Source organism: Lutra lutra, chromosome 7 (genome assembly GCF_902655055.1).
Source record: "Lutra lutra chromosome 7, mLutLut1.2, whole genome shotgun sequence".
Classification (NCBI taxonomy): domain Eukaryota; kingdom Metazoa; phylum Chordata; class Mammalia; order Carnivora; family Mustelidae; genus Lutra; species Lutra lutra.
In genome coordinates, this window is record NC_062284.1 from 49,709,603 (window position 1) to 49,734,153 (window position 24,551).

Genomic DNA, 24,551 nt, shown 5'->3' on the forward strand with positions numbered 1-24,551 from the left:
TCTCCTGCAGCTGACTTGTTTGTGCCTAATTCTCCCGTTTCCCGACTGGAAGCGGCAGGTGGGAACAGGAAGAACAAGACTGCGGGGCAGTGGAGAGCCAAATCAGGGAAACAGGGTACCATGACTAGGGTCACAGGAGAGGATTTGACGGGAATCTGCAAATGGCCAGATTGAGAGGACAGTGGAAAGAACTTTCCGCAGAGAACACACATCATGACGTGTTTCCTTTCTGGGGTCTCAATACCCAGCTCATCTGTTTCAATTTATGGATTTGGGGGGAAGGTGGTAGATCAAGAGGTGCTGGTCGAGAGCTCTAACCTCATCTGGGAGGTGGCCTCCCCTTGAAACTGTGCTCTGCATGTGAGCAGACAGAAGGGCTTAGGAATGATTAGCTTCTAAGGGGAGAGGAAGAAAGCAACTTCTAATTCCTCTTTAATAACATGTTAGTAGGTAATGTTTTCAATATGTCACTATGTAACTCCGGTCAGTGGGTCGCTATCATTTTTGAGCAATAAACAAAAGACTGCTTCTAATTACTTCTGTAAAATTGGCTGACCCATGAATGATTAAATATTCATTGTGTAGAATAAAGCATTTTCTTTGTATATAGATCCATAGTACATTTAGCGGGCAACCGGCTGACTGAACAGAACTAATGAATTTCTTGTAATGGCCTGCAGCTTTTCCTGATTGCTCCGTCTCTTCCCTCTCAATCCCTCTCTCCAGGTCCCTGTCACTGGCTTGGCCTCACTATTTCTCGGTCACTTTTTAAAAAATGGAGGTGACATTCAACATACACTTACCTATTTTAATGTGTACCATTCAGGGGGATTTCGTGCATTCACAATGTGATGCATCTCCCACTTCTCTGCAGTTTCCAAAGTTTTCTAGCCCCTCCTGTCCCCAGCAGAACACTCTGTTCCCAGGATGTCCTCCCTCCCTGCTCCTTCCCCCTGGCCCCCTGGCCCCCCGCCCCCTTGGTGATCACTCATCCGCTCTCTGTCCCTATGGATTTGCCTATTTTGGGTATTTCATATAAAAGAATCAGATAATCTGTGCCCTGTCGTGTCTGGCTTCTTTCACTTGCCATAATGTTTGAGGTTCATCCAAATTGTCATCAGCATTTCACTCCTGGTGACAGCGACGTCACAGTCTACTGTATGGCTACCTATCAATGCTTTAGCAATTCATCTTCCGATGAGCATTTGGGTGGTTTCTACCTTGTAGCTATTGTGGCCATTGTTGCTATGAGCATTTGTGTACAAGTTACTACGTTTCCATTTCTCTTTGGTCTATAATGAGGAGTTGAATCACCAGATTGTGTAATAATTCTATGTTGAACTTGCTGAGGAAGTGCCAGACTGTTGTCACCAGCAGCTGCGCCATTAGACCTACCCTTTTTCCATCCCAGCAATTTTTAGGTCTTATCCTCACATCTTCACTAACACTTGTTATATACACATATAACATATATATAACATAGAGTGTTTTATTAGTTTCAGGCGTACAATATAGTGATTCAACACACCCATACATCACTCGCCACTTGCCATGACAAGTGTATGCCTTAATCCCCACCCTTGTTATACTTTTGATTACAGCCATCCTAGTGGGTGAAAAGTGGTATCTCATTGTGGTTTTGATTTGCCTTTCCTTAATGACGAATATTGCTGAACATTTTTTCATGGGCTTCTTAGCTATTTGTATACCTTTTTTTTTTTTTTTTAAGATTTCATTTATTGGGGCTCCTGGGTGGCTCAGTTGGTTAAGCAACTGCCTTCAACTCAGGTCATGATCCTGGAGTCCCAGGAGCAAGTCCCACATTGGGCTCCCTGCTCGGCAAGGAGTCTACTTCTCCCTCTGACCTCTCTCCGCTCATACTCTCTCTTTCTCATCCTCAATCTCTCTCAAAATCTTTAAAAAAAACTTTCATTTATTTATCTGTGAGAGAGAGCACAAGCAGGGGGAGCAGCAGGCAAAGGGAGAAGCAGGGAGAGGAAGAATCTCCCTGCTGAGCAAGGCGGCCATTATGGGACTCGATCCCAGGACCCTGGATCATGAACTGAGCTGAAGGCAGATGCTTAACCGACTGAGCCACCCAGGCGTCCCCATTTATGTACCGTTTTTGGAGAAATGTCTGTTCAAATCCTTTGACCTTTTGTGAGCTGGGCTCTTTGTCTTTTTGTTGTTGCATTATAACAGTTCTTTATAGACTCTGGATACTTATCAGACATACGATTTGCAAATATTTTCTATCATTGTCTTTTTATAATTCGCTAATATTCTCTGATGCACAAAAATCTTCATTTTTGTGGAGCCCAATTTATCAGTTTTTTCTTTTTTTTTTTTTTTAAAAGATTTTATTTATTTATTTGACAGAGAGAGATCACAAGTAGGCAGAGAGGCAGGCAGAGAGAGAGGAGGAAGCAGGCTCCCCGCCGAGCAGAGAGCCCATGCGGGGCTTGATCCCAGAACCCTGGGATCATGACCTGAGCCGAAGGCAGAGGCTTTAACCCACTGAGCCACCCAGGCGCCCCCAGTTTTTTCTTTTGTTGCTTGTGCTTTTAGCGTCAAGTCCAAGAACCCACTGGCAAATCCAGTGTCAAGATTTACCCCTCTTTGTTCTTCTGCTAGTTTTATGAAGTTTTAGCTCTTACTTTTAGGTTGTGGATCCATTTGCATTAAGTTTTGAGCATGGAGGAAGGGGAAGGTGGGGGAAGGGGAGGGCCTACCTGAGGGCTCATACTCACTCTTCTTCATGTGGATATACAGTTGTCCTGGAAACTTCTGTGGAAGAGACTCTTCTTTTCCTCACTGAATGGTCTTGGCACTCTTCTTAAAAATCCATTAGAGACTCTTAACTCTAGGAAACAAACTAAGGGTTGCTGGAGGGGAGAGGGGTGAGGGGAATGGGGTGACTGGGTGATGGACATGAAGGAGGACACTTGATAGAACGAGCACTAGGTGTTCTGTGCAACTAATGAATCACTAAATTCTACCCCCCAAACTAATAATACACTATACATTAACTAACTTGAATGTAACTAAAAAACTTTTATTTTCAAATATGTTTGAAAATAAAAGTTTTTTTGTTAGTCATCATCTCTTCTTATTTCCTTCTCTTTCTTTCTCTCTCACATAATTTGTCTCTACTTTTCCCATATGGTACAGATCTAGGTTTACTATCCGTATACTTACCTGTCTTGTGGTTCTAGCATTTTACCTGGAAAGGCAATGGTGAAGTTCACTTGTGGTCTGAGGAAAGTAATCAGCCAGATGAAAAGCTGCTAGGGAAGGGGTGAGCTTGGGATCACTTGCAAGCTAAATGCTTTGGCACAGAGAAGCAGAGGAGCTCAGGGCTGGGATGGCTGTGGAGGACGGCACTGGGCTTTCCTTTTGGACCAGGTCAGGACTACCATAAATAGTTGGGCATTATTTTATTACATCCCAAGTCCACCTTTTGATTTTCTATTTCCTTTAGACCTTTTGGAAAATTAACTTTTAAATCAATGGATGATTCAAATTTCTTGATTTTTTTTTCTTTCTCTCTCCTATTTCCCCTTTCCCTTAACTGCCTCAGTATCCAGGGGTGGGCACCCAGCCTTTTAGGCAGCTGAACTGGGATTCATTTTAATGGAGACCAGAGACACTATTGATTAGCCTAGCGAGGGGCAAGTCAGGCACCCTCCATGGGATTCTGTTTCCTCATTTGTAAACTGAGCCATGGATGCGACAGTCCTTTACATACGGCAGAGTAAGGGGTGGTTATTCTAATAATTTTAGTTCAAGTAATTTATTGCTTTAAAGCCACAAGGGTTGGAGAACAATGTGATGAGTTGCAGAAAATCAAGGAGAGTTTCCTTAGTGGAGAGGCTCAGAGCCTCACTCCTGCCACAGTCAGTAACTCTATTTCCCGCCCTGATTTCTGACTTCCTCAAAGGGCCCTATAGATGATCAAGTCCTCCCTACCTCATTTAGAGGGGAGGAGACATGCAAAGAGGCTGTGCAGGGTGCCGTAAGCATCACAGTGGAGCCTGTCCTCCACCCAGAGGACTGGCCTTTCAGAGACCCTTTGCCCCTTCCAGAGGTTTCCACCAAGGGTGCCAAGACCATTGAATGGGGGAAAACAGTCTTTTTGACACACAACACTGGGAAAATGGGATATCCACATGGACAAGAAAATGAAGTTGAGCCTTTCCCATATGCCATAGATAAAAATTAAAATAGATTAGAGACCTAAATGTAAAATTTAAAACTAAGAGATTCCAGGAAGAAAATAGAAAAAAGCTTCAAGACATTGATTTGGCAAAGGTTTCTTGCATATGACACCAAAAATACAGGCAGGAGAGAAAAAAATGGAGAAGGTGGCATCATCAAAATTAAAAGTCTTGTGCATCAAAGGACACGACTGACAGAGTGAAAAGGCAATCCACAGAATGGGAAGAAATATTTGTAAATTATATATACCTGATTAAGACTGATAACCCAGAATATATAAAGAGTTTTGACAACTTTTAAAAATGGGCACAGGACTGGAATAGACATTTCTTCAAAGAAGATACACAAACGTCTGATAACCATATGAAAAGATATTCAACATCACTAATCAGTAGGAAAATGCAAGTGAAAACTACAATGAGATACTACTACATACTCATTCGGATGGCTATTATAAAAAACAAAACAAAACACAAAAACCCCAGCAACCCAGAAAATAACAAGCATTGGCAAGGGGGTGGGGAAATCGGAGCCCTTTTGCATTGCTGGTGGGAATGTAAAATGGAGCAGCTGCTGAGGAAAGTGGTGTGGTGGCTCCTTAAAAAATCAAACATAGGGGTTCCTGGGTGGCTCAGTGGGTTAAAGCCTCTGCCTTCGGCTCGGGTCATGATCTCGGGGTCCTGGGATTGAGCCCCGCATTGGGGCGCTTTGCTCAGCAGGGAGCCTGCTTCCTCCTCTCCCTCTCTCTGCCTGCCTCTCCGCCTCCTTGTGATCTCTGTCTGTCAAAAAAATAAAATCTTTAAAAAAATCAAACATGTAATTGCCATATGCAATTTCGCTCTGGGGATGGACCCCTGAAAAAGTGAAAGCCAGGTCTCAAAGAGATATTTGTATATTCACGTGTTTAGGAGCACTAGTCACAAGAGCCAAAGGTTAACAACCCAAGGGTCCATGGATAAATGAATAACAAAGCCTTGGCTATCAACAAAAGGAAATATTACTCAGCCTTGGAAAGGCAAGAAATTCAGACACGTACTACGACATGGATGAACCTCGAAGACATCATATTAAGTCAAATAAATCAGGCTTGAAAAGAGTCCCACAAATATACGATTTTATCTGAATGAGGTACCTGGAAGACTTAAATCCACAGAAACAGGAAGTAAGATGGCCGAGGCCAGGGGCTCATGGGGTGGGGGAGGGGGAGCTGGTGTCTACTGGGGACAGCATTTCCATTGGGGAAGGTGTAAGAGCTCTGGAGACGGATGGTGGACATGGTAGGACAACGTGAATGTACTTACTGCCCCAGAACTGTACTCATGAATGTGGTTAAAATGGTAAATTTTGTGCTATGTGGTTTTTTTAAAGATTTTATTTATTTGACAGAGATCCCAAGTAGGCAGAGAGGCAGGCAAATGGGGAGAGGGAAGCAGGCCCCCTGCTGAGCCTAATGCAGGACTTGATCCCAGGACCCTGGGATCACCACCTGAGCGGAAGGCAGAGGCTTAACCCACTGAGCCACCCAGGCACCCTGTGCTATGTGTTTTATCACAGGGATTTTTTTTTTTCAAGATTTTATTTATGTATTTGAAAGAGAGAGATAGCAAGCAAGAGCAGGAGTGAGAGGAGTGAGAGCATGATAGGAGAGGGAGAAGTGGACTCCCTACTGAGCAGGGCGCCCGATGTGGGACTCGAGCCCAGGTCTCTAGGATCATGACCTGAGCCGAAGGCAGATGCCCAACAGACTGAGCTACCCGGGCACCCCATTTTATCAGTTTTTAAAGGCTGAAGGAAAAAAAGGGAACTAGATAAGCAGGGGACGAGCTCATTCTCTAAAATTAGTCTTTTCGACAAATATTCTCTGGGCACTATGGACGTGAATGTGTCCTATGACAGCAGTACTCACTGGGGAAACTGAGCCCTAGGAAGGAAACCCTAGAGATTCTGGAGAGGTCAGAGGCCTCTGGGGATCTGTGGCCTCCCTAGTATCCACAGCACAGGCTCAGCTGGGCCTGCCTGGCTCTGTCCTTCCATTCAACAGGGGCCTCTGAGGCTTGGCTGGACATTAATTCCTATCTTTGTGTCCCTGCAACAGCTTTCTGAAGCCTTCCCACTCCCGGACCATTATAGGAAGATATTTTGAGAGGGTCTCTGTTTCTTGCCAGCCAGATCAATTTTATTTAGCTTTAATTTCTATTTAAAAACTGTTAGTCAATCCAATTATTGGAAAACTTTAAGCATGTTTGGAACAACTTGGCTATGTGAATTTACTTCTTCAACTATAAATTTTATGAAATCTAAATAAAGATCAAGGATTTCCAATATAAATTGAAAGTCGGAATTGAGATGCACAGTTCATGTAAAGTATTCATGGAATTTTAAAGACTTAGTACAGAAAAGGGTGTGAAATAGCTCATTAATAATTTTTTATATTGATTACATGCCGATGTAATAATGTTTTGAATATAGTAGGGTAAAGAGAAATATGAGTCATACTGGTTTACATTTTACCTTTCCTTTAATGTGGCTGCTAGAAAAATTTTTAATTACATGTGTGACTTGCATGAGATTTCTACTGGCTGGCTCTGGACTGTGGTATCCTGGGAAAGCTCCAGTTAGCTGAGAAAATTGCACAGCTAATAAACAGCAGAACCAGAATTTCCACCCAGATCCCCAAAGCTGGAGCTCTTTCTTGTCAGTTAATTGGAAAATGTTGTTTTGATCTCGGACCTCCAATAAAACGTGCCTGGGAGGGAAGCAGCAGTTCTCCCCTAAACCAGACAGGGTCTCAGCATCTGTGCCCAAGGACTGCTCCAGGACAGGGGAGGGCATAGACATGGGCAGTTGCGTGGGTAGTGCTGGACAAGCCATCTCTCTCCTTCTAGATGATCACCACTTAACTCAACTGGAGAGCTTTGCTTTTAGTATTCCTTTTATATCCCGGGCATAGGATTTCATTTGGGGACACAATTTCTAAAATTTCTAAATTTCTAAAAGGTTAAAGAGCATTGTCGAAGAGGGAAGTCTTTGGACTCAAACAGACTTTATCCTTAGGAACTTCTTGACCTTGGGCAAGTGAACTACTCTGACCCTCAGTTTCATCATCTGTAAAACGGGGATTAGTATTTTCTGCCCGAAAGATCATGACAACAATGAGATAATGAGAAGATGACTCATGACCCACAGCATGAATATGACCCCCTCTCCCTTCCCCTCAAGGCTGCCCTGGACACAATTCTGTGTGTGTGTGTGTGTGTGTGTGTGTGTGTGTGTGTGTGTGTGTGTGTGTAAGTGAGATGAAGTGGAGTGTTGTTGAATATGAAGGAAGTGGTGATCTTCTTATCCTTGGTCCTTTCTTACCTCATATTTTCCTTTATCCCCAGAATAAAGGATACTGTTTTCAGTGGTAGTTCCATACCCATCTGGAGACAGTGAAGGACCTGGGAGCATGAGATAAAACTGGGGGTCAGTGTTTGCTGAACACTGCGTGGGAGTTGTATCTGCTCACAAGGGTGTTTTCTTCGACTATTTGATAAAAATGAAGGCCTGCAGGGGGCAGCACATGGCCAGCACTTGGCCCACGAGGGTCTGGCTCAGGGCCATGGGCTTTGCAGGAAATCAGAGCCTTCCCTGGCAGAGGGAGAGCATTGGGGATTTCTGGAAGGAGCCTCAGTGTGGTGTTGAGTTGCTCATGGTTATGCCCTGTGAGACTGTGATGCTGGTAAAATTATGGTCCTCAGGTTTCCTGGTCTTCATGCCCCAGGAGTGTCCAGCCAACCTCTTTAGGACCCACTTACAAAAACCCCCAACTCCAGACCCGAGAGAGACTTAAATGGAGATCTACCCCTAACACATCACTGTACCCAAGTGGGCACAGCCACCGACCTCGCAAGCTAGCTATACATGCATCCCCATCTTCGAGAACACAGGCTCGGAGGGGTGCAGTGACTTCCCCTTGGTCCCACAAAGAAGAAATGATAGATTCGTTAAACTTCTTTTGTTTGCAGGCAACAGAAAATGGCTAGTCGGCTAGTCAGCTTAAGCAAAGGAAAAGGACGTGGACCCCGGGGCCCCTCTCAGGATGGCAAGAGACTTGACCAGCTGGGCTCTGGTGGGCAGGGCCCAGGGCCTTCTCCAGGAGAAGCACCTGCAGGAACAAGCCCCAGCTCCCATCCCACGCCAGCCCTGGCTCTCTCTGGTCTCGCACTCAGATTCCTGGGAGAGGGACTCTGGATGGACTCACCCAGATCACTGGGCGGTGGTCAGGAGTCAGGGTCACTGGCACAGATGGGGAGGGACCGTTTTGCATCCCGCAGAGAAGTCCAGACCTGTCTGTCTGTCTGTGCTGGTCTCCGGACTCCCCACTGGGGCCTTCCTCCTTGGCTCTCGGGTAGCTGTGGGCCAATCAGCCCCGGGGGAAACTGAAGGCAAGATTTTCGTTTTAATTAAAGAGGTCCAGGGGCGCCTGGGTGGCTCAGTGGGTTAAGCCTCTGTCTTCAGCTCAGGTCATGATCCCAGGGTCCTGGGATCGAGCCCCGTGTCGGGCTCTCTGCTCGGCAGGGAGCCTGCTTCCTCCTCTCTCTGCCTGCCTCTCTGCCTACTTGTGATCTCTCTCCGTGAAATAAATAAATAAAATCTTTAAAAAAAAAAAAAAAAAGAGGTCCAGAGCCCAAAGGCCTTGGGGTCCTACAGGGCCGGTTCCCCCAAATGCTGGAAAGCATGTGCTCTGTAGCAGATGGGACGCCCGTGGTAAGCGGCCCACACCGGGTACCTCCCGACACACCGCCCCAGGGTGCCTCCAACTCCTGCCTTTGGCTTCCCCGTGTTCCCCCCAACTCCCTTCCATCTCCCTCTCCAAGGATTTAGTAATATGTTGTCTAGACACTGCTGCTGCCATTTCTCCTCCATTAATCCATTTTAATTGGAAAGTTACCATAATGCAAACTCTCTTCGGTATTATTTGCGGCTTTGTGTTATTAGAACTTCACCAACTCGCTTCCCCAGCAAACTAAACTTGCTATGGAAGCAATGAGATCAGCTGCTCACAGTAAATCAGGCTGTGCACTGTTAAGTGGGGCTGGGTGGGGATGCTGTCACTGGAGGTGTTGACAATGGCACCACTGTTTCTAGGCTGGGGATTTGGCCTCTGTGCCCGGTTCTTCTTGCTGTGCCAGAGCACCATGTGTTGGAAATTAGATGGGCAGAACGGGAGGACAAAAAGCCTCTGGTGGGATCTGGCGTCACCCAAAACTGAGGGCAAGGGACACAGCGCGGAATGCTCAGAGATCACGGAGCGTGCTCAGTCAGTCCCGGGAATCTGGGAAGCAGGTGCTCCTTTCATCCAGAGCCCGAGACAGAGGCTCAGAGAGGGCGACTGGCCTTCCTCAGGGTTGCAAAGGCAAGCCCCGTGGTTGGGGGATGGGGAGCAGGCATGGCTGATCAGGGACGCCACGTCAGGTCCCTGACTGGACCTGTGTCACCCCAAGGGACAAAACTCACGTCACAGGGAGCAAACTCCTTCCTCAGGGCAGACCTTGGAAGCAATTCACTTCAGGTGGATGGTATGAAAAGGACATAATAGTGACCCGGGGTCCTGTGTGTGGATTACTCACTGTTTCAGGGTCTCCTTTTTCCTTCCTTTTTTGCTTCCTTCCCTGTTTTCCAGCATGGACAGTATTTGTCGTGTTGTTTGTTTTCGGTTTTGTTTTGTTAAAATATTTTATTTATTTATTTGACACAGAGAGAGATCACAAGTAGGCAGAGAGGCAGGCAGAGGGGGAGGGGGAAGCAGGCTCCCTGATGAGCAGAGAGCCTGATGTGGGGCTTGATCCCAGGAACCTGAGATCATGACCTGAGCCAAAGGCAGAGGCTTAACCCACAGAATCACCCAGGCGCCCCTGTTTTTGTTTTTGTTTTGTTTTGTTTTTTAATGTCCACCAAGGCCTCAGCTTTCCTCCCTCCCAAAGGGGGAGCTTCTGATCTTCTCTCCTTGACTGTGGGCCTGATTCTAAGGAAAAGAATGTGACAGAAGTGAAGGGGTGTGCCTTTCAAAGATAGGTCAAAAAAAGGCTTTGTTCTTCAGCTTTGTTCTCAGGGATGGCTCACGCTGGTGGAAGCCAGCTGCCATGTTCTGAGGATACTCAAGCAGCTTGAGGAGGGACCCCTGTGGGGAGGAACAGAGGCCTCCCACCAACAACCAGGCTGGACTTGTCCAGCATGTGACAGAGCTGCTCTAAAAACTCACTCCCTAGCTCCAGCCAAGCCTTTTAGATGACTGCAGCCCTGGATGGCATGTTGACCTCAAGGCATGAACCCCTTCATGACAGACCTCACAGCAGAACCCCTTCCCCCAGCCCTCTGCTGTCAGGTTGCTCCAGAATTTCCAATCTATAGAAATGGTGTGAGATCCAAACTGTTTATGGTTGTTTTAAGCTTCTAAGTTTTGGGGTCATTTGTTACACAGCCATAGCTGATGAATACATGATTATATGGCCATCTTGGAACCATGAGATGACACAGGGTTGCCTATTGAGATTTCTTGTTCCATGAAATAGTAAGAGCTCTTGATTCACTGTTAGGGATTTGATTACTTGTTATGAAAGGAGGAAACCCATCAGCTGCTTGCTGCCTTTGCCTAGAAGGGATATGGATGTTTCCAGTCACATTTCACTGGCCAGCAGAGTCCCAATAAGAGGGTTGAGGGGTAGTGCTGAGAAGCACATGAAGGCTTCTAGGAGAAGGTGGGAATTGAGGTGAGCACGAAGGATGGGTAGAAGCAAAGAAGCCCGGACAGTGGTCCCTGTGGCAGGTGGACTCAGAGAGAAGAGGGAGAGAGGGCACTTTCAAGGAACAGGCCCAGGAAAGTGGTAGATGTCAGCCTGAGCACAGGTGTGGAGGGAAGTTCTCCCTCCTCCCTGCCGGGCCCCTGGGCCGGGGGGCTTAACGCCCTTCCTGAGGATGACTCCTTAGGGTTGGCTCCTTGTTTTGAGACAACACAGGGTCTGGTGGGAGTCTCTGTTGTTCTTTCTACCTCAGCCTGTCCTCTTTGCTGGGATCCGCGCTCCTTCAGTGGACGGGTAAAGGCAGGTGTGAGGAGCAGACTCTGCAGGTTTGCAGCCCTGGAGAATCAAGCTCAGGAGAAATTTCTGGACAAAATTCATGCCTTGCTAAGGGGCTGAGCATGCACATGTATATGCTAGGATCTCAGAAAGGCCTTCTGGAGACACAACAGTCCTCCCCCTAATTGCAGGAAGTCAGGCATGATGATGGGCTGGGGGGCTCTTGAACTTGGGAGTGCGGTGGTCTGTGTGCCTCTGCATGGAGGGTACATTAGTAGCCTCTCACTGAAAGGCTGGCTCTCAGGTGGTTGGTGGTTCTGTGCCCTCGGCACAGCAGGTCCCTACAGCAGCTGGGCTCTGGGGCCCCCAGGTGATGGCAAGTGGCACAGACCATCCCGCCCCAGCCCTGCCCTGCCCTGAGCATCCTAAAGGAGTAGGGACTGACGGATTGCCTCCCACTCACCATTAAATGTATATATTCCTTTACTTCGAGAAGCTGTGCCTTCTTTGCTTGGATACTGGCTATTGTGACCACAAAGGCAGTGGATGTAGGGTGCCCTGCAGACCAGCGAGTGACGTCAGCAGTGCAGGGATTCCCAAGAGGGAGCCTGGAGTACAGATTTGAGGGGAGATCTGTGGTAGCAATTCTGTCTCTTGGGGCAGGGGCCAGGAACCAGCATTCTACTGTAAGCTGTCCAGCTGATCCTGACTTGTGCTGGATACTGGAAAGCCCCCTGGTGATCCTGTCTGGTCCCTAGGATGGCCTCGCAACTCGGCAGGGCAATGTGGCCAAGGCAGTCCCAAGGTCACCCGAGGGCAGGGATGGAGCTAGAGTCTCATTCCATGAGCTGGCCTGGAGTTTCCATGCACTGTCGTGACATCTCGTCCTCCTAGATGGGTGTCCGAGGGAACCCAGAATCAAGGGGTGCTAATGATTACAGGGAACAGGAATTCTCACCCATCCCATTCACGGCTATGGGCTCCCCACTGTCCCCAGCCCACATTCCTGAAATGGGGAATATTAATAAAAAAAGAAGTGTTTATATAATGCCTCCTACGTGCCTGAGCATGCACTAATTAACTCTCACAGTCGCCCCAGTAGGGAGGCACTGTCCTTCTCCCCATTTTACACATGAGGAAAACACAGGAAGCATGAGCATCTGTCCAGACTCTCTGTCCCCGAGCTGCCGAGAGGGCAGGCCCTCTGGGCGGTTCCCCACCTCTATTCCGCAGAAAGCCACAGCCCAGGGAGAGAGGGTGTGGTGGGGGTCCCACACGTGCCCATGGCAGAGCGGGGGGCCAGGGCCAGGCTTCTGGCCTCCTGGCCCTACTGCCTTCCTTGGAAAGGGGTGCTTCTGGGCTGTTCCAGCCACAAGGCTCATTACTGATGCCGCAAATTGAATGGAATAGCTGCTTGGTTACAAATTAATAACAGATTTGCTTGTCATTAAGGCAGCATTGTTTAATAAAATCAGTTCAGCTGAGCATAATTACCTCCGTATAAAATTCCCCCTTAAAAATTACTTTGATAAATCTAAGCCAATTAGGCAGGAGTAAAGCTTAGGGGGTGGGGGTTTGGCTCTGAGCTTAGGTTGGGTCCCTGCAGTGTCATCCCCGGGCGGAGTTCAGTCCCTATGGTCTTTGCAGTATTGTCCCCGGCCCCACCCTGCCGGGAGGCCCAGCAGACAACCACTTGTAACTCGGCTTCTCCAAGACAAACCTTCAGAGGGCTCCAGATTGACTCTCTCACTTAATCTAAATATTCCTTCTAAGTAGGCCCTGCCTCCATTTCCCTCACCACCCTCCAGCCTCCTAGGCTCATTTCTGAGCAGAGTAATTCCTCTGCTCAAAGACTCTTGGGGGCCCCCTCTTGCCCATAAGCTACTATCCCGAGTCTTGATCTTATTATTCAAGGCCCTGCAATCTGGCCTCATGGTAGTTCAGTGACAATGGAAACCAGATTGGGCATCAAGGGATGGAGGTCTTGGGCCCCACTCTGGCCCTGCCCCATGGTGGACATCTTCAGACTGGCAACCTTCTGTTCAGTCTTCTTTAGTTCCCTACATAAGAAGAAACAGTCGTTCCCTCCTCAGGTGGGTGTGAGGATGACAAGGGAACATGGTCTGGTGGTTTCTAAACCACAGGCCCCCCACTGAGGCCTCCCTCCTGCTGTCCCCTTCTCAGTGGCTGGCCTGCGTCCCTGGCCTGGTGCTCTCCTTTACTTCTGGGGATCCCTTGCTGCTGGGGCCACCCAGCCCTTACTGGAATAACTTTCCCCTCCTCTGTGGTTAGCTGGCTTAGGTTTTAAGGTTCAGTCAATGATGTTCTTGCTCCAGATGCTTCTCCTGCTTACTCGGCTGACCTCTGAGCCTTCTCTCTGCGACCCCAGAGCCTGACTCAGAGAAGTGTGTCCCCAGCCAGGAGCGGAGATGGGTGTAGTATGGAATCACGGCTCAGATAGCACATTTATAGGACCTTCCTTCTGCCTTCTCTTTTTCTTTCCTTCCTGCCTTCCTCTCTTCTTTCTTTCTTCCTTTTTTTTTTTTTTTTTTTTTTTAAATAAATCTTGAGAGAGAGACAGAGAGAGTGCGAGCACAAGCTAGGGAGAGGCAGAGGGAGAAGGAGAAAAAGAATCCTGGGCAGGCTCCCCGCCCAGCATGGAGCTCAACGCGGGGCTCCATCTCACAACCCTGAGATCATGACCTCATTAGAAGCTCAGCTTGACTGAGCCACCCAGATGCCCTCCCTTCTGACTTTTCAGTTGGATTCTAGTTTTGGTTTCTTTCATTGACTCTCTGGGAAAATCTGCCGTGGACTCAAAAGATGCCTGTACTGAGTAGGACCGCAGAGGTAAGCAGGCCATACTCCCCCATTTACAGATGGCAAAAATGGAGGCCTGGGCTAGGGCTCCAGTTCTAAATTGCTCCCTTTCCTGCAGATGTCTCCAAGGAGGTGGGCTGAAGGATTCCTGGGCTTCACTCAAGATTCAGAGAAGTGGGGCACAGAGGTTGAGCTCCATTTATGGCTGTGGAAATTGAAGCATAGGGAGTTAAGTGGGGTCGCCAAGGTCACCCTGCATAGACGGGGCCAAGACGAGGCTTAGTTGGCCATCGTGGGCTGAGGCTCATTGTCAGAAATAAAGTGAGGGTCCCTTCTATGGAGAGAGTGTTTTCACATTTAGCAGGGACGGAGTGCATTTCAAGTGGGTGAACCCCGGGGGTTGGGGGAAGGGTTGGAGACTCCAACCTCATCGGGCTGTCAATTGCCTTCCAAGCCACATGCCATCTAAGTCAAAGCCACGGGCTTGCTGGATCATGAGGCTCCAGGATGAGTTTTGAGCAACCCCCTTTCCAACCCGGAGTGCCCCTCAACCTTTCTGCGTAGGAATTCCTAAGTGAATCCATGGTCCAGTCCTGCCCCTCTCTCCTCTTCTTCTTGAGTGGAGCAGATTTATACAATTAATACCCCACTTCTCTGTGGGACGCTAGGACTGGCCCCCAGGAAAGCAGTGAGCCTGGGAAGTCTCATGTCAGCAAACATTTTCAGTCTTCACTCTGTCCCAGGCACCAGGCTGAGCCGGATGGGGCTACAGAGGCAGTAAGATGTTCAGCACTTAACAGGGGGTGGGGGGCAGGCAGTCTGTCAGGGGCCTGAGATCCCAGCTTCTCGCAAAGCTGCGCTGTGGGGTGCGGGGAGTGGGCTAGCCATCAGTTGGGTGAACATGGCTAACTGGCCAGGTAGACTGACTTTTGGCACGTGGTGGGATTTGGGCAGGCCCTGGGGAACAACTTTGAGGAGCAGGATTTGGGGTGTGATTTAGCAATATTGGAGCCCAGAAAGTTCTCCTTTGCCATTTTTCCAATCTCCCTCCAGAGACTCGTCTCCTGCCCTGGGGGTCTCAGTTGCCTCTTTCCTGCTCCCCTACCCCGTCCTCCCGTCTCCCTTAGGACACTGCAAAGAGTGCCAGGGCTCCAAAGTTACCAAAGAGAAAACTATGCAAATGTCCAACTATGAGGATGGGGTGAGAAAAGGCATCACGTTTATGTACAGCTTTCCCACTTTTGTCAAGAAACCCATGAGGCTACAGGTACAGGACGTGCATTATCTCATTTAATCTTCAGGATGAATCCACAGAAGAGACCCTGTGACTACCACTCCCACTGTACAGACTGGAAAATCGAGGCAAAAGAACTGAACTTCCCAGGTCTTAAGAAGATGGTTGTGCTGGCCAGGCTGCTTAGGCTACACAGAGGAACCATGAAACACAAGGCAACCAGGAATTGAAGCCTACTGAGCAGAAGAAAGAAAAAAATGTTGGGAGGGGGTTGGGAGTAGAAAATGGATGCTACACTCTGAATGAGGGAAAGAGTTCTACCATTGGAGTCAAAGTGAGATTCTGAGCTTCCTAAGAGAGGAGGCGGGTGGGGGAGGCTGGTGCGGTGCAGGCAGGGGAGGGGAGCACAGGGCGGAGTCAGAGGGTCCTCATGGACTGCAGGGAAGCGTCTGCTTTGTGCCATTCCACAGCTCCGGGAACATGGTGCCATTTCCCTAAGGAGCAAGAAGGGCGCAGAGGGACCTCTTTGGCTTTAGTTCTTAGAAAAAGAGCCGAGGTGACAGTGGGCAGGTCCAAACAGTAGTGTTAAAGTCAGAGATTAGTTTGGAGAGGTGATGCCAAAGATTTGATCCCGGGAGTGGGGTTCCCTGGTGGTTGGGCTTACTGTAGGAACCTGATCTGCAGCACGGAGGAAGGGCTTGTGGTGGGAAAGCCCCAGTCCTGTTGTCAGATTGGACATTTAATCCCGGCTCTGCCACCTGCTTGGTGGTGACCCTAGGTGGCTCATCAATTATGTGATTTCATACCAAGGCTAAGTGGCCTCTGGATCCCTGTTCTTTCCATGCTTAAAGATTCCAGAGGAATTAGTACTGTAATTATAGGATTAAAAAAAACCTGGTATTGATTTCTAACCAGTGAACAGTCAGGTCTGCGTTCATGGGATGTGGTTTGACACTCCACTGAGTCCTCTTATCCCACTTTATCATCAATAAAACTCATCTTACTTGGTTCTTAAGATTCATTATAAATATGTGAGAAATCAGAGGACAGGAGGAGTGACCAATGAGAACCTTAAACCCCACACAACAAATGTATTGTAGACATCTTTTTCTTTTTAAAAGTAATCCTGGGGCACCTGGCTGGCTCAGTGGGTTAAAGCCTCTGCCTTCGGCTCAGGTCATGATCCCAGGGTCCTGGGATCGAGCCCCACATCAGGCTCTCTGCTCCACGGGGAGCCTGCTTCCTCCTCTCTCTCTCTCTGCCTGCCTTTCTGCCTACTTGTGATCTCTGTCAAATAAATAAATAAAATCTTTAAAAAATAAATAAAAGCAATCCTTTTTTAAACCATTACTAATATTCTGTAATGACCAACATGGTACATACATGTTTGTAAAGAACACTTTTTTAAAAAAAAGATTTTATGTATGTATGTATGTATGTATGTATTTATTTTTATTTGACAGACAGAGGTCACCAGTAGGCAGAGAGGCAGGCAAAGAGAGAGAGGGGGAAGCAGACTCCCCACCAAGCAGAGAGCCCAATGCGGGGCTCGATCCCAGGACCCCGGGATCATGACCTGAGCTGAAGGCAGAGGCTTTAACCCACTGAGCCACCCAGACGCCCCTGTAAAGGACATTTTGTATGAGATAACATTGTGCAAATACAGATATTTTATAGGAGGACTAGAAGAATTGCTGCATGGAATGTATGTACATTTAACATGTTGATAAGTATTTTCAAAATATTCTCAAAAAAAGAAAAGTCAGTTTATACTTCTAACTATAAATATATGAGCATGCCTATTTCTCCCAACCCTCTAAACAAGATGATCATGTGACGTGTATTCTACATATTAATTCCTCTTATTGATTTCCAAGAGCTCTTTGTATACTGTGGATATTAACTCTTTGTCAGTTATGTATGATGGCACAAATATTTCCTCTGGTCTGTCACTTATCCTTTATCTTCATTCATAGATTATTTTGCCATGCAAAATTCTTATATTTTTTCATGTGATTAAATCTGTCATTCTTTGCTCTTATAGCTTCTGAGTTTCACACCTTGAAGGGGAAGGCATCTTCCTTAAGATTATAAAAAATTTTTCTCTATATTTTCTTCTTTTTTAATAATTAAAAAGACTTTTGGGGCGCCTGGGTGGCTCAGTGTGTTAAAGCCTCTGCCTTCAGCTCAGGTCATGGTCCCGGGGTCCTGGGATCAAGCCCCACATTGGGCTCTCTGCTCGGTGGGGAGTCTGCTTCCCTCTCTCTCTCTTTGCCTGCCTCTCTGCCTACTGGTGATCTCTCTCCCTGACAAATAAATTTTAAAAAATAAATAAATTCTTAAAAAAAGACTTTTTTCAGGGGGTAGGGGCGTGAACTAACTGGTGAAAGTAGTGTGTAGTCCTCGTGTCCTTCACCACGGTGCCCTTTTGGTTCTCTTCACTTCCTAGACTACAGGGTTTCGCTCCCTCTGTACTGCTTGGGGTTGGGTGCGGCCGCAGGACTAGTTCTAGCCTGAGCCATGAGCAGAAGGGATCGGATCACTTCAGGACCAAGCCTGTAAGAGCTAACGCAAGACTTTTTAGTCCAAGGCCAGGCCTTCTATAGCAATGTTTGAGGTGGTGGCTGTTCTGTCAGCTGGTTCCCATATGATTTCAATGAACAGAGCCTCCCAGTCATCGGGCAATGGGTGTGTGCCCTGAGGCAGAAATCAGCTTTTCCTGTGTTAAGTCCCTGAGATTTGGGGGCTGTCTATAACAGCATAGCCCATCCTGGCTGATTCCTGATACCTGGGCTTTTTAGTCTGACCCTTCCATCTGATGGCCTATTCTACCACCATGAACTGTTCTAATTGATACAGCTTCTTGACAGATCTTGATATTTTTCAGAGCAGGCTTTCAGGTTTATCTTGTTTATTCTCATGAATTTACTCTTTAGACAAATTTTAGAATTAGCATTTCAGGTTTCATAAAGACCCTAGTAGAATATGGGTTTGCAATTGCATTGAATTTATATATCCCCTGGAGGGAGAATTTATCTTTAAGTATGGAATCTTCCTCTTATTTATTTTCTATGTGTTGATTAATCCTCTTAGTCTTTGAGGAGATAAGCATTGTGGATAAAAGATGAACAGGATACAGTCCATGCCCTCCTGGCTCACAGTCTAGGGGGACAAGACCATTAACCGTGATCTGAAGGGGAAGGCATAGGGCATGGTGGGAGCCCAGAGGCAGGATCTAGAAAACTCTGTCTAGCAGTTTGAAGAGGACCTAGCCAGGGAAAGCCTCTATCAGGCAGATGGAAGTACATCACCAAAGGTTCCAGGTGGGGATATGGTCAGAGGGGAAGAGGAAGGTGGGAACTGCTTCACACCACACGTGGTGTCCTGGAGTTTGGGCCAGATCCCCAGGACAATAGGGTGCTGCTAGAAGGGCTGAACTGAGATTGACCCTGTGGCCTTGGTGTACCTCTCTTTGGGGGCGTGGCCTGATCTGTTACCCAGAAAGGAGAGGTATCCTGTAGTTCTCATATTAAATCGCATAGTTAACCACGATAAACTGACACAAAGGATATCGGATGGCTAAGAGAAAAGGACTAAGACCAAAAAATAACTAAGATTTACTTAGCACCTATTACGTGTCAAGAGTGTTCATGGCACAGTTTTCAAGTTGTCCATGGATGGCCCAGTATTTTTACATAATCTAGAACCTCACCATAACTCTGGCTTCTGTAGGTAGGATTTACAGATGAGACTGCATCCATTTACAGAGGAGACAAATGAGGGTCAGAAGCCCAGTGATTCACCCCGGGTCCAAGGGCTGGGGGAGCACAGAGCCAGGGCTGTGGAGCAGATCCCAAATTTCCAAATGGGGGCGGCTCTCTGCCCTCCACAGCTGCGGCTCGTTTTAAAAAGGAGTTAGTTCTCAGCCTGGGGAGGAGAGGCAAGGCTTGTTCTTGGCCAAGTTTCATTTAATTTTCCTTCAGTAGGTGTCAACTGTGAACTAGTCAGAAACGCTAAAATAACGGCTTAAAAACATAGGAACCGAAATGGAAATGTAATTTTAGCATGCCTGTCTGGCCCCCTCCCACAGAGAAGTGCCTTGTGTGGAGTATCTCTTCCAGAAATGTAACACTTAAGGACGAAAGCCCTCAACTCAGCCCCCTGGTGAGCATACCACAGCGCAGGCAGATGGGGCCTGCTATGCCCCTAGGCCCTAATCCTAACCCGAGGCTGGGTTTTCAGGCTTCTGTCTTCAGAGGTCTGGCCCCCTAAACCCACCAGATTGGGAACCCCCAAATCACACCGGAAGACTCTGCCTGCCACCCATGTGGAAACCCTGTCATTTGGAGCTACTCAGAACCCTCAGAGCGGGAGAAACCTGCATGCCCCTTTGGGGGCACCCCAAGCTTCAAAGGCCACCAGGGCCACAGATCTGGAGGCTGAGGCATCGCTTAAGCCATGCCTTCAACTAAGCCCCCTGAGGCGCACATCTCAGTGCCAGCAGAATGGTTCTGCCATGCTCCTAGGCCTTAACCCTAACCCTAGGTTGGGTGTTCAAGCTTTTATTCCCCAGAAGCCTGACCCCAAGCCTTCCAGATCAGGGATGACTGAGGAACAACGCAGGACTTCGTCTGCCACCCAGGAAGGAAACCATGCCCTTCAGAGTTGCAGGGAACTCTCAGAGTGGGAGAAACCAGCATGCCCCCCTGTGGCCATGCCCGGAATCGACAGCCCCTCTCAGTACAAAAACAAGAGTCTGAAGCATCCCCTGACCTTAGCCCTCAACTCAGCCACCTGGGAAGCCTGCCACAGTACAGGCAGAGCGGGTCTGCCATGCCCCTAGGCCCTAACCCTAACCCTAACCCTAACCCTAGGTTGGGTTTTCAGGCCTCCATCTTCAGAGCTCGAACCCCTAAGCCCTCCAGATTGGGAACCTGTGAGTTACACTGTAGGACTCAGCCTGCCACACAGGTGGAAACACTTTCATTTGGAGCTGTGCAGAACCCTCAGAGCTGGAGATACCTGCATGACCCCCGGAGGACCCCCAGCATGGATGGTGCCTCTGGGCACTAATCCAGAGACTGACGTGCCCCTTGACCTGTGCCTTCAAAAATGCCTCCCAGGGCGCACGCCTCAGCTCCAGGAGAATGGGCCTGCCATGCTCCTAGGCCCTAACCCTAGCTTTGGTTTCCAGGCTTCTGTCCCCAGAGCCCTGGCCCCCAAGCCTTCCAGATTGGGGGCCTCTGAGCTAACCACAGGACTCTGCCTGCCACCCTGCAGGAAACAGTGCCATTTGGTGTGGCAAAGAACCCTCAGGGTCGGGAAAATTGCATGCCTGAGGCCACCCCAGCATCGATGGCCCGGCTGGGCACAAACCCAGAGTCCGAGGTGCCGCCTGACCCTCGCCCTGAATTCAGCCCCCGGGGAACCTACTTCAGAGCAGGCAGATGGGGCCTGCCATGCCCCTAGGCCCTAATCCGAACCCTAGGTTGAGTTTTTAGGCTTTCATCTTTAGAGGTCTGGCCCTTAAGCCCTCCAGATAGGGAAACCCTGAGTCACACTTCTGGACTTGGCCTGCCACCCAGATGGAAACCTTGTCATTTGGAGCTGCTCAGAACCCTCAGAGTGGGAGATACCTGCATGCCCCCCTGAGGCTACCTGCCCCACCCCATATCATCGACCCCTCTGGGCACTAACCCAGATGCGCTCTCACCCCTTGACCCATGCCCTCAACTCTGCTTCCTGGGGCGCCTGTCAGAGTGCTAGCAGAATGGGCCTGCCATTCTCCTAGGCCCTAACCCTAACTCTAGCTTGGGTTTCCAAGCTTCAATCCCCAGAAGTCTGTTTCCCAAGCCCTCCAGATCGGGGACCCCAGAGCCACACCCCAAACTCCACCTGCCACTCATCAGGAAACCGTGCCATCTGGAACTCATCAGAACTCTTGGTGCATGAGAAACCTGCCTATCCCCCTGAGTACACCTCCACCTTTTTTGTCCCCCCTGGGCACAAACCCATAGCCTGATGCGCATCTTGACCCCTGCCCTCAGCTCAGCCATCTGGGGAACCTGACTCTGCACTGGCAGATCAGGCCCCTATGTCCCAAGACCCTAACCATAATGCTAGGCTGGGTTTTCAGCTTCCATTCCCAGAGGCATTGCCCCCAAGCCCTCTAGATTGGAGACCTGAGCCACACCCCAGGACTCCCCCTGCCACCCAGGAGGAAACCGTGCCATTTGAAGTTGTGTAAAACCCTCAGAGTGGGAGAACCCTGCATGACCCCCTGAGGCCATCCCCACGTTGGCTCCCCCAGCTCCCCGGGCCACAAACCCTAGCGAGAAATCCCTCCAAACACCAGGCATGCACATTGCCCCAATAGATCCACAATGCTGGCCAATTCTGTATCTATGTTACCTAGATCAATCCACAGATTCAATGCAATCCCAATCAAAATACCATCCACATTTTTCTTTGATTTGGAATAAATAATCCACCATTTTGTATGGAAGCAGAAAAGACCCCTAATAGCCAAAGGGAAATTGGAAAGGAAAACCAAAGCTGGTACCAAACCTATTGCAGACTTTAAGCTCTATTACTAAGCTGTAATCATCAAGACAGTATGGTACTTTCACCAAAACGGACCCATAGATCAATGCAATAGAATACAAAAAGCAGAAATGGACCCTCAACTCTAGGGTCAACTAATCTTCCTCAAAGCAGGAAAGAAATCCAAGGTGGGGAAAAGTCTCTTCGACAAATGGTTCTGGGAACATGGGAAAGCCACATGCAGAAGAATAAAACTGGACCATTTCCTTATACCATACACAAAAAATAGGCTCCAAATGGATGAAAGACCTCAATGAAACACAGGAATTCATCCAAATCCTTGAGGAGAACAGAGCAGCAACTTCTTTGACCTCAGCCACAGCAACTTCTTGCTAGATAGGTCCAAAGGCGAGGGAAACAAAACCAAAAATGAACTGTTGGGATTTCATTAAGATAGAAAGCTTTTTCACAGCAAAGGAAACAGTCAACAAAACTAAAAGACAAAAAACAGAATGAGAGAAGGTATTTTCAAATGACATATCAGATAAAGGTCTCCTATTCAAAATCTGGAAAGACCTTACCAAATGCAGCACCCACAGAACAAATAATGCAATCAAGAAATAGGCCAAAGACATGAACAGACATTTCTCCAAAGAAGACATCCAAATGGCCAACAGACACATAAAAAAGTGCTCAACATCACGCGACATTAGGGAAATGCAAATCAAAACCATAATGAGATACCACCTTGTACCAGTCAGAATGACTAAAATGAACAAGTCAGGAAAAGATAGGTATTGGTGAAGATGTGGAGAAAAAGGAACCCTTTTATACTGTTGGTGGGAATGCAAGCTGGTGAAGCCACCCTGGAAAACAGTGTGGAGGTTGCTCAAGAAGTTGAAAATAGGGCTACCTTACAACCCTACAATTGCACTACTAGGTATTTACCCCAAAGATACAAATGGAGTGATCTGAAGGGGCACCTAAACCCCAATGTCTATAGCAGCAATGCCTACAAGAGCCAAAGTATGCAAAGAGCCCAGATGTCCATCGACAGATGGACAGGACAATGAATAGAATATGATGCAGCCATCCAAAAATGAAATCTTGCCATTTGCAATGACATGGATGAAATGAGATGGTATTATGCTAAGCGAAATGAGTCAATCAGAGAAGGACAATTACCATTGTCCTTCTCTGATTGACTTATTTAATGGATGGTATACAGAATTTAAGAAACAAGACAGAAGAAAAAAAAAAAAAAAAGAAACAAGACAGAGGGTCATAGGGTAAGAGAGAAAAAAAGGAAGCAAGATGAACCAGAGAGGGAGACAAAGCTTAAGAGACAGTTAAACTCAGGAAACAAACTGAGGGTTTCTGAAGGGAAGGGAGGTGGGGGAATGGGGTGGCTGGGTGATGGGCATGGGGACTGTATGTGCTGTGGTGAGCACTGTGCGCTGTGTAAAACGAAGGATCTCAAACCTGTACCCCTGAAATATCACATTATATAATCATAATTTAAAAAGTAGTGAAAGAAAAACATTTAGAATGCAAATGTAAACTAAGTAAAAATAAATGAATAAATAATCTCACTGGTAAGCAAGCAAGCAAGCAAATAGGTAACTAAGCAATCTAGAGTCACCACACTCCAATTTCAAGCTAGATGACAAAGCTATTTTCATCAAAACTGTATGGTACTGGCATAAAAACAGACACACAGGTCAATGGAACACAGTGGAAAGCTCGGAAACTGATAATCATTGTACTTTCAGCAAGGTTTATTCATTCATATATTAGTGGTATCTTTAAACGTAGCTCTGAAAGAATGATTAACTCTGAATAGGAATTAATAATACTGATGTCCTGTTCCACCATTTGCTTCCAATAAAAGCATTTCTTTAAACATGCTGTTTTAGATAAATATATAGTATAAAATGAGGATGATTTAGAATGCACACCTTTAAGAAAAAATAAATTCACTTTAATAAACCTACCATGGAAAAGGAAATATAGATATCCATCATCACAACTGAGAACATCACAGAAGAAGACAATCAGACATAATCTGGTGTCTGATGGAAGAATAGAATACTACTTACATAGTTCTGCCCTAATGTTCAACCTGTAGATCCAGCTACTCATTTACAAAAACATAGATGTCAGAGAAAAGTCCTAACAAAGAGTATGAAGATGTTACCAATGAAGTCCACAATGCATATATTCCGACAGGAAAAATATTTTCCCAACAAATAAATGGTAAGACCAGAAAGAAGAAAGGAAAGAAGAGAAAAGAAAAAAGAAAAGAAAAGTGAAACCTCAGAAACTAACACACACATGGATGGTCTTAACTTATGACACAGCAGAAAATATACAACGGGGAAAGGACGGTCTCTTCAGTGAATGGTACTGGGAAAACTGGACACTAAGTGCAGAAGAATGTGACTGGATCACTTTCTTACACCGCACATGCAAAGTACGAATGGATGAATGACTTGAACATAAGAACTGAATCCATAAACCAACAAGAAAAATACACAGGTAGTAAGTTTCTCGATACTGGTTTTGGGGAAGAGTCTTTTACACCAGACACCAAAGGCAACAGGAGCAAAAATAAACAAGTGGAAGGACATCAAACTGAAATTTCTGCATGACAAAAGAAACCACAAACCCTTAAAAGC